This window comes from Acomys russatus, chromosome 22, assembly GCF_903995435.1.
Source record: "Acomys russatus chromosome 22, mAcoRus1.1, whole genome shotgun sequence".
Classification (NCBI taxonomy): Eukaryota; Metazoa; Chordata; class Mammalia; order Rodentia; family Muridae; genus Acomys; species Acomys russatus.
The window spans coordinates 20,263,756-20,273,846 of NC_067158.1; the positions used below are offsets into that span (position 1 = coordinate 20,263,756).

Here is a 10,091-nt window from a genome sequence, read left to right on the forward strand (position 1 = left end):
CTGAAATGCACACACACACACACACACACACACACACACACACACACACACACCTTTAAAGGGACTCAAGATGCCTGCCATTGCCTCCAAAAGGTCTGTGCTCCTCTCCGTTGCCATTTTGAGTTTTCCCACTTCCTAGTCTCAGAGTGGCAGGTAGGACCCAGTCCCCACTGTCTGGCTCCTGTTACCTCAGTCTGTGCTAGTACAATCTGCAGAAGTTCTATGACCCTCTGCCCCTCCCCATACCACCTCTCAAAGCTTCTTCTGTGTGTATTCATTTTGTTTTTATGGTTTTTGGAGCAATTTAAACTCCCAGTTTATTTTCACAAAATAAAATAAAATTACAGTTGCAGAAAAAGAGAAAAAAAAAAAAAAAAGGAAAAGCTGGGGTGGGGCTGGTGTGTGTGGGTGGTGGTGGTGAGGTTAAGAGCCAGAGAATCAGGATGCCTATTTTAAGACAATGTCTTCTACACATGACAGGGATTCTAAAAAAAAAAAAAAAACCACTTGCATAATGACACTAATTGACATATTAATATTAAAATGGATAAGGTAAGTTCAACACATACACACACACAAGAGGGAAGAAGAAAGGGAGGGAGGAAAGGAGGGAGGGAATGGGAGAGGGAGAGAGAGAGAGAGAGAGAGAGAGAGAGAGAGAGAGAGAATTTGGAAAAATAATAATTAAAGAAAAGGCTATGAATTTGAGGAATTGTAGGAGGAGAAGAAGGGGGGTAAAATGATGAAAAATCCAGTATTTGTAAAATTTCTCTAATTTAGAAATTATTTTCTAAATGATCTGAATTACTTAAATGATTTTTTTCAACAAATACTTCATAAGTTCCATGGCAACTGGGCTAGTTGGATTTTTCAGCTCCTGTAAATGTGGGTTTTAACATTTAAAACCTAGAAAATCTGGAGACTGGAGTTGGCTCAGGCATCAAAATCACTTCTTCCTCTTGCACACACCCAGGTTCAGTTCTTAATACCCCAAATAAGGGATCTCAATCATCTGCAACTCCAGTTAAAGGAAATCTAACATGATCTTCTATAGGCTTACATGCTGTGCACACATAAACATTCAAACACTCATAGAAAAAAAGCTGTGTATTTATGTATTTAGTTTCACACACTCACAGCACCACCACCACCACCACCACCACCACCACCACCAACAACAACAACAAACAACAAAAGTTGAAGAAAAAGAGGCCATGAATTTGCAACAGATCAACTGGAGATAATGGAAATGTTTCTTGGAGGGGGTTGGAGAGATAAAGTACTTAAGTTATTAAAAGTAAAGAGAAAAAGAAAAAATAATTTAAATTAAATAATAACATGGATCCTAGAAAATCTTTCATTTTTATTTCATGAATTGTATCAGGAAACCAGTATTTATCCCTGGCGATTCTCTTTTGAATTTATTTTAAAATTGTGTTTTTAACTCTTTATTACTAATTTTGGCTCCTTTTAAGATCTGAATGCCTGGACGTTCCAATGTGTCATATATCATATGCTTTGCTAGGTTTCTTTGTGAAATAAGAGAAATTTCTAACTGTCAAGATGCTCAGCAGTACAGCTTGCTGAGGTCCATTTTATGCAAAGAATTAAGAAGGTAAGAACTGTTTCAGTTAAAATATCTCAGCTAGAAAAATATGTGTTTAGATTACATTTAATATCTGATTTTACATTTATCTGAAGAGAGGTATTGTTTTTATAATGTGTTTATATCATACATTTGGTCTATGTCTTAACATTCTCTGGCTAATGAATCCAAATTAATCCTATCAAACTTTATAACCATTCGAATTTGCTGGAATGGAATTAAGTCAGAAACGATTTATTTTATTTTATTTTATTTTTCTTCTTTAAGTTAATGTACCTCGAGTTTCGTCTTTGGAAAATTTTGATCTACATCCTTTGAAGAAAATGATTATCATTCTCACACTAACTTAAATTTGAAAACATTATTTTTTCATAGGAATTAGTAAAAAGAATATTCCTTTTAAGTACAAAAGAGAAAAGTGTGGATGACGAAAAAGGTAATAAAGAGAAAAGCTAGACAAGGTGAGAGAAAGAGGGGCTCAACGAATGTACTCAGTGTTTACATATCTTTTGAATTTTTTGTACTTTGTGATGTTTTATATTTTTTCACAGTGTATTGAGTTAGAATTATCAATACAGAGTTCTTTAGAGCAAAATAATAACAGCATCATAAATAGAAAAACTGCATCTTCCTGAACAGAATGCTATGCATGGCGCTGATGAGATAATTTCTTAGTTGATTAAATCTGACAGATAATATATGCTAAGAGAAAGTTTAAAAACATATTGAATTCAAAAGTTATATGAGTCAGCAGCTTTGACAGACTCTAATCTGATTTTATAAAATGATTAAAAAGTGAGGAGACTGACAGTGTCATTTCATTCTTGCTATATTTGTGAAGCTTAGGGAATCGACTGCAGAGCAGAGCAATTTGCATACAGACAGTATTTATTGACGTGAATTTTATTAGCTTGCATTTGCAAAACTAAAAAGTAATTTTCATCAAATGGTCAATTTCTAGAAGGCATGGTCCCAGAGAAAGCATGGAAGATTCCAATTTGCCACCTTCAACTCTCCCAACTTCACAATGAATAATATGTAGTTTTAGGAAACATGTATGGTTCATGAAATAAGAAATTCATGTGCAATGAATACTTCAATGGAATTAGATTAGGAGAAAAGCACATCTGTTTGGTTAGTTTCCATCTTGTTGTTCTGCTATGAGACTCCACATGGCCAAAGCTCCTGTCCACCCATTCTATTAATACCACTGGGTGCTTTCCAGCTCAGTCCAGACCGATCTCCCAGGTGGCTAAAGACACCTCCTGCCTAGCTGCAGACACCCCCTGCTTGCTTGCCTGTCACTTTCAGATTAGCTCAGACATCACATCTTTTTTTTTTTGGTTTCTTTTTTTATTGAAAAATAAAATAATTCATATTACATCTCATTTTCTATCCCATCCCATGCATCCTCCCATTCCTCCCTCCCTCCCACTTTCACCCCAATCCCCCTTCCCTATGACTGTGACCAAGGGGGACCTCCTCCCCCTGAATATGGTGCTAGGGTATCAAGTCCCTTCTTGGTAGTCTGCTATTCTTCCTCCGAGTGCCATTGGGCCTCCCCATCAAAGGGACATGGCCAAATATGGGGCACCAGAGATCCTGTGAAAGTCAGTCCCCGGTCTCCACTTAACTGTGGAGAATGCATCTTGAAGCAGAGAAAATATGAGGAATGTGTGTGGCTTCTTGAGAAAATGACAAGGATGTCAATGTCTTGGTTCAGAAAGTTAAACCGTATCTCCAACAGGACAAATACTGACAAGTGGGGAGGCCAGCTAATACAGGAGGAGCACCAGGCTGACTCCTGCTGTAAACCACAATCAACGTTGCTCAGGGAGTTACTCAGTTCAGTTCTTTTGGAGTTGCCCGGTGCGCTGAGGGATTGAATGAAAAAATTACAACTTGTGCCTCGTTGAGACTGGTATTCAGCCAACTTAGTGATTACTCTTTGGGTTTTTTTTTTCTTTCTTTCTTATTTGCTTTTTCGCTCAATTTAATGTCTTTCTATATAATGGGTTTGTCATTTATCTCACACTGATTTTTGTAGATCCTGAGCTAACATGTATATATAAGTAATTTTACGTATAATATAATATTATATGTTATATAATATAAAATTTAATAATTTGAGGGTCCTATTGTTCATGTTGACTAATTCAGTGAGTAAAAATTACAGGCAAATATAGACTAGAGTTGAAATAAAGACAACTGTATACCCTGGACTGTGATTATACTATTGTTATTTCAATTAAGTGTTGTTAACATGTTTTAAAACAATATTGGACTTTATTTCATGGTAGTAAATAAAACTTATTTTGAACATATTTTTTTATAATTTAATTAACTTCTTCATATTACCATTAAATTGTTATCCCATCACTTGTATCCTCCTGTTCCTCCCTCCCTCCCGCTTTCACCCTATTCCCCTCCCCTAGGCCTAAGACCAAGGGGGGCCTCCGCCCCCACTATATGGTCATAGGCTATCAAGTGTCATCTTGGTAGCCTGCTTATTCTCTCTTTGAGTGCCACCAGGGCTCCCCATCAAGGGAAGGTGGTCAAATATGGGGCACCAGAGTTCATGTCAATAATAACACCATATAATGCCTATCGTAATAGGTTGCTTATAAGAACATATGATGAAAAAATTCACTAAGTTCAATACCAAATATAACCCATTATCCACAATATATACGGTGTCTTCTTAATGTGAAATAAGGAATCTGTTCCCATGGTTGGAGTTACCGAGCTCTTCCTCAATTTAAAGGTATGCTTTTCTTCTGGCATCCAAGCTTTCATAACCACATGGTGACTTTAATTTTACTACTTCAATCTCACGAGAAAAAAAAAACCTTTTATTTCTGGTTTCATACAAGAATATATGATAACAATGGTATAGCGTAATAACTGAAAAAATTAAAGTTACAAAGAATAAGTTGGTGATTAGTATTTCTAGAGAGCTATCGGGAAATGCATGAAGACTGGAAAACCCATAATACCTTACTTATGTCACATAAAGTCTTATACCGCACACTAAATTGAATGTCTATTTGGTCAATCAAAAGACAGTGCATGATGATATGATAATCAAAAAGGATAGACTGAGAATGAGTATTTAACACAAAGATTTTACCTTCACTTCAGAACTCTATGTAGAGCAGTGGGAATAAATTCTGAATTGATTACTTATGAACAGTGATTTAGTCAACTATTACTATGTAATGGTAGTTTGCCTCAATTCACCACATGAAAATGTTGCTGGATGCATTCATGTTTGGAAGGAGTGGCTTATCCAACTCCCTAGGCAAAGAAATGCCCCTGCTCAGCACCTTTTCAATGCTCATGTGTATCTTCAGTTGGTTCTTCACTGGCACCTTTTATGGTGTTCTTTTTAATAAATGAGTAGCAATTAAAGCATTTCCTCAGTTTTAGGGTGGAAGTCAAGGAAGGGGTTATGGGACCTTAACTTGTAGCTTCAGTCACTAGAAGTATAGGTACTGTGAGCCTTTGGTCTTCAGGACCGTATGTGCTGTACAAGTGGTTTTGTGAGGCCGAGCCTTTGTAAGTCTGGTTTCCCCATGTGAAAGTGGTCTTTGATATGATTTCTGATTATCTAGAGAGCAGAGTTTAGAACCATAGACTGGTGAGAGGCCTAAATTAAATTCCCAGTATTTTAGTTGGGACTCCAAGAATTATTTGGTAGAGTGACCCAGTTGTGCAACTCACAGATGGATTCTTCTAGTCTCTCATGGACTGTAGTTAGCAAAGGCAATTCCTTACAAACAACAAGCCCAATGTAGTAGAAACAAGCTACTTATGGAAACAGCATAAGAAATAGAAAATTACATAAATGACTATTAAAATTACTTACGAATTTACGTAATAAAAGTTATGAAAGACTTTTTATAAAGCAAAATGAAACATGGGGGGGGGACATTTAAACTCCCAAGGAAACAGGTCAGTATATTTATTGGTTTTAAACTTCCATATATTAATTTTTACTTCCTATTAAATGATCTTAGGATTCACAACCATCACCCCTAACAGATTTTTTTTTTTTTTTTGTGTGGAAATTTCCAAACTATTTGAAAACATATTAGGGAATGCAAAGATTTATGAACAGTAAAGATGATGTTTTAGGAGAACGAATATGAGGACAATATCACCTAAACCCATATTTAAAAATCCACAGTTATTGTGGCTAATTTATCAATATGGCCTAATAACGTTTATTACCAGGCCTATAATTATTAATACAGCAGTATTTTCTAACCTTCTAGTAATCAGTCAAAACACAGATATCTGTTATATTTTAAAATAATAGTCTTAGTTACCCTGGGAAAGGGAAGATATTAACCCCTACACTACATGCCATCCAGGGCCAGGTGTGGAATGCCTGCCCCCAAATCCCATGCCATCTGCTTCTAATAACGTCTACTGCGCTACCTCCCATCCATAATCCCAAATAGTTGCTAATTATCATCATCTGGGCCAAGTCTCCATCCACACTGGCCACATACTCCTCCTCCACCTAACCCATGGTGCATCCTTCTTCTCTTCTCTTCTCCTCAGGTCTCTCCTCCTCCCAAGATTCTGTCTCCTCAAAGCTGGGGAACCTTTGCCATACCTATCCCAATTGTCATGGCCAGTGTGATGACCTTTTATTGGTCAAACAGGTTAGGCTCTTAGGCAAGGTACAAGGTGGGACACAGAGACAACAGGCCGAAATTAGCATCAAAATACATAAGACAAACCTCCAACACATAGTATTAATGCTTATATAGGCTCCAAATACACAAAAAAGTATCATGAAATATAATAAAGAAATTATATGCAAGCTCTAAAGTAAATGGAAGGAAAGACTCTTGACCACAGTATCAAAAATTGCTAACTGTATTAGCAATATCAGAAACATTTGTCACTTGTGCTTTGCTCATTAAGCACTTGTGAGACTCCAAAGACATTTTCCCTTTCATATTCCAGGCAAGTGTTCTGATTCAGCTCAGTAATATGTACTAGGAGAAATGTAGACAATCCCAGGTCCTCTTAAATATTCATAATCAAATGAATACATTTCTATCTACCTTATATGGTTCTCGTAAATTTACAGAGGCTGATAGTGGATAAGAATGTCAAAGGCAACTCAGGCTCCTGTCTGCAAGCGTAGCAGAGAGTCACTAATAGTGCAGGGGTTAGCTCTCTTCCATGGGATGGATCTTGGGTTAGGCAAAGAATTTTCTCGATATTCCTTCAATCTCTGCTCTGTAGGCTTTTTCTTTAACACTGCACTTCTTTTAGGCAGGTAAGTCTTGGATAAAAATTTTGTAGGTAGATTGGTGTTCTTTTCCCCACTACTAGCAGTCTTATCTAGTTATAAGGTGTCCTCTTCAATCTCCATAGCCCTTGCTCTTCTACTGTCTCTTCTACTGTCCCTCTCATATCCTCCCAGAGACCTATTCTGACTTAGGTCTCTTAATACTATGTGTTACTACAGAAATGCTCTCACCCACAGTTTCTCTTTTCTCTTTAGGCCTTCTGTCCTCCAGTCTCCACTCTCCCCAGATCTGATCTACACCCTCATTTCTCTCTGTGCACCATCTCCTACCTTGTTCTCTCTTTCAACCACTCCCTCAGTCTATTCTATTTCCTCTTCTGAGTGAGATGTAAGCATCCTCTCATGGGTCCTCATTACTTATCGTCTTTTGATCTGTGCATTGTAGAATGCTTATTGTAAAAGTAATTTTATTTTCCTGGCTCATTTGTTATCTTGGAGGCTTACTGCAGGAGTTCTGCTAGGCTTAGTTCTGGAAGGTTCTAGCCTCCATATAATCTAGTCTTAGAATGTTTTACACTCTGGGAGTTACTGCTTATTAAGCTCACCCTTACTTTTTCTTTGTGAGCTCTGGGCTGGCTGGTTCAACTCATCTGTTCTGGATTAATCTCCTCTCCCCGCTGACTTATTTAATATGACTTCTACATTGCCCAGAGTTGCTCTGCCTGGCCTCAAACTAACTCAACAATCTGCTCTAATCTTCCCATTTTCTGCCTTGTTCTGTCTTAACCTGAGTTCGCTCTCTCTGCACCCTATCTCTCTATTACTATCCTGGTAAAACTGCCTCCTCTCTCTGTAGAACTGCCTCTTAAGTAGCTTCCCTTTCCTCTCTCTTCTCATGAGAGTTGGCTGTATCTAATTCTGTCAAATCTTGTCTGATTATTCACCTGTTCTGCCACCCATTTAGGCATTACTTTCAAACATGGGTACTTCCTTCTACAAAGTAGCTTCCCCTTCCTTTGGGATCAAAGGCATGTACCACCACACCAGGACCTAAGCTTTTCCTTACTATATACTTGCTATATAACATGCTGGCCTTGACCTCAGATCTGTTTGCCTCTGTCTCCTGGGTTAAAGGCATGTTTTTATTCCAGCCAGTTCCATAGAACTAGAAGATCCCTGCATGTGATCACATATACATAGAAGGTCTTGAGATGTAATCTCTTGCCAGAACAGCCATGTTCTGAATTAACATTCGTCTACAGTTTATCCTGTACTAAATGGTTAAATTCCACTTATAAATGAGTATATTGCATGTATATCTTTCTGCTTCAAGGTTATCTCCCTGAGAGGCTCCACCCAGCAGTGGTTCAAAACAGATGGTGAGACACATAGGCAAACATTGTACAAAACACAGGTTAGTCTAGTGGAAAAGTGTAGGAAAGGAAAAAAGGACCTAGAGGTGACAAGAGCTCCATAAGAAGATCAACAGAGACAGCTAACCAGGACCCAGAGGGGCTTGTGGAGTCTGAAGCACCATCCAAGGACCATGCATGGACTGGATATTGGTCCTCTGCATAGATATAGCCAATGGGCATCTCAGGCTTCATGTGGGTCCACTAGTGAGGGGAGCAGGGGCTGTCTCTAACACAGACTGTGCTGCCTGCTTTTGATCACTTTCTCCTGAAGGACCTGCCTTGCCAGGCTACGGGGGAAGAGGACTAATTCAGACTTGATATGACTTGATGAGCTGGGGTGTCTGGGTAAGGGGGGGGGCCTCCTCTTTTCTGAGATAGAGATGTAGATGAGGGAAGGGTAATGTTGGGATGGGAGAAGGGAGTGATACTGGGATGGGAGAAGGGAAGGGGCTACAACCGCAATGTAAAGCTATATCCTTGAGACTGCTGAATCTTGTCAGGTCACACCTGCCCAGCCTTGCAACTGTACAAGCAGAGTTATGGGTGTTTACCCTTCACGGTTAGTGATAAGACAACCAAAATACTGAATGAGTACAGCAGAGTGATAACAGTAGATAGGATCATAGACTTTTGGGAAAAACAAGCTCTCAAAGGAAATCACAGAGGAACTAGGCATGAAACACTTTTCAGAAGCAGGGATACAATACTCAAGTACCACAACAGGTGAAGGAAGGTCCCTAAATAGAGAATTTAGTGGCTACTAGAGCTTAGAGAAATTTTATGATTGTCCCAAAAGAAATGATGACAAGAGCTACCACCTAATTTGCTGTATACCAGCTGCTTCCTGCAGTGCTCTCAGATGCCCACCTTAGAGTGCTCGATCTACAGTGACTTTGTCTTTCTGGAGGCAGGATACAGCCAGGGCTTCATCAGAAAGCAGTGTGTGGGCCACTATAATGAAATTAAGCAACTCCCTCTCCCACAGTACCTGGCCACCCCAAGCAGTCATCTACATCCATGTGCGCCCCTGCCGGAAATACAAAGCATGGTCCAGAAGAAAAGAGATCCTCATGAAATGAAGGTCACCTGCGCCTATTGCCAGGACATCAAGGATGCCTACAAGAAAACTTTCCTCACAATGACGAGTGAGATGTGTGAGATTTTGACGTACAGTACCTGGGAAGCTGGAGACTCTACCAAGGTGGTAGAGGACATTGAATATCTAAACTACAACAAAAATTCCTTGCTTAAACAGGAAGATTGCACCTTTCACAAACTGCAGATGCTAGTTCATGATAGGTTCGACAACTATCCCCATCCTACCTGCCAGAAACCACTATTGGAGCTCACCAGGGCACCCAGATCTACACCAATATCAGAGAGCTGCCAGACCGCAGGTATGCCTCTGGGTACAATGCCAAGATGGGTGAGAAGTAGCACTTGCTGAAGCGAATGGTCTCCTCTGCTTAGCTGTGTCACAGTTAAAGCTGTCAGCTCTGGCCAACTCTGTGAAGGCCTGAGATTTATAAGACAACAGGGGAAAAAAGCAAATGATCAAGATAGTGCCAGAAGAAATGGCCTAACAGAAACAGTCTGCCCTAGGCTTAGCCAGAGTTGGAAGAATAAACTCCCATTGCAAAGGTTCTGGAGCCTTCTAGTTTTATTTTGGAATCATCTGGGAAAACAACAACAAAACAAAAGCCAACCAAGCTGCTTTGCCCTGAAAGATCAGCTCCCACCGGAAGCCCTGTGTCTCAGTGCTGGTTCCTTGAGTCCTCTCAACTTCACCAAACGAAGC

At 39.3% G+C, this 10,091-nt stretch overlaps 1 pseudogene; it reads left to right on the forward strand.

The window, feature by feature from the left end:
* Positions 1–543: 543 nt before the first annotated feature.
* LOC127205538 (NADH dehydrogenase [ubiquinone] 1 alpha subcomplex subunit 10, mitochondrial-like) lies at positions 544–9,730 on the forward strand (annotated as a pseudogene).
* Positions 9,731–10,091: the final 361 nt, after the last annotated feature.